This window comes from Buceros rhinoceros, unplaced genomic scaffold (assembly GCF_000710305.1).
Source record: "Buceros rhinoceros silvestris isolate BGI_N320 unplaced genomic scaffold, ASM71030v1 scaffold21906, whole genome shotgun sequence".
Classification (NCBI taxonomy): domain Eukaryota; kingdom Metazoa; phylum Chordata; class Aves; order Bucerotiformes; family Bucerotidae; genus Buceros; species Buceros rhinoceros.
In genome coordinates, this window is record NW_010417391.1 from 29,175 (window position 1) to 29,611 (window position 437).

At 58.8% G+C, this 437-nt stretch overlaps 1 protein-coding gene across 1 annotated transcript in view; it reads left to right on the plus strand.

Moving 5' to 3' along the window:
* SLC4A11 (solute carrier family 4, sodium borate transporter, member 11) overlaps positions 1 to 437 on the plus strand; it is a gene marked incomplete at its 5' end in the record, with an annotated part of 62,907 nt that overhangs the window by 10,935 nt on the left and 51,535 nt on the right. The window lies entirely within an intron of this gene.

A 437-nucleotide genomic window follows, 5' to 3' on the forward strand; every position in this document is an offset into this window, starting at 1 on the left:
GAGCCCCCCCGCCGCTGAATGAGGTGGGTTGAACGCAGCCAGCGCTGCGAAAGGCTGAGGAGTTGTCCGCTGTAATTAAGAAACTTGTCTTGCTTTCTCAGTGCTGCCGCCTCCTGTGACCTGCTCCTCTGCCCCATGGGGAGCTGTGGGTCGGTCTGTCTGTCTGTATCAGGTGTCTCCTTGGAAACCTTTTTTTTTTTTTTTTTTTCTCCCCGCTCAGTTTCAAATTGCTGAATCACAAGTGAAACACCCGTGCGGCTGGTGGCTTGAGCGGATGAGCGCCTTGGGGTCAGGGTGGGCTGGGTCTGCGGCGTGGCACCTGCGGCTGGGGCGCTGCTCGGCGTGTTCATCACTCGCAGTCCAGGTTTCCATCCTGTTTGTATGGTCCAAGAGGAGAGAGGCGGGAAAGCCGGGCCCTGGCGGCCGCACACACCGGA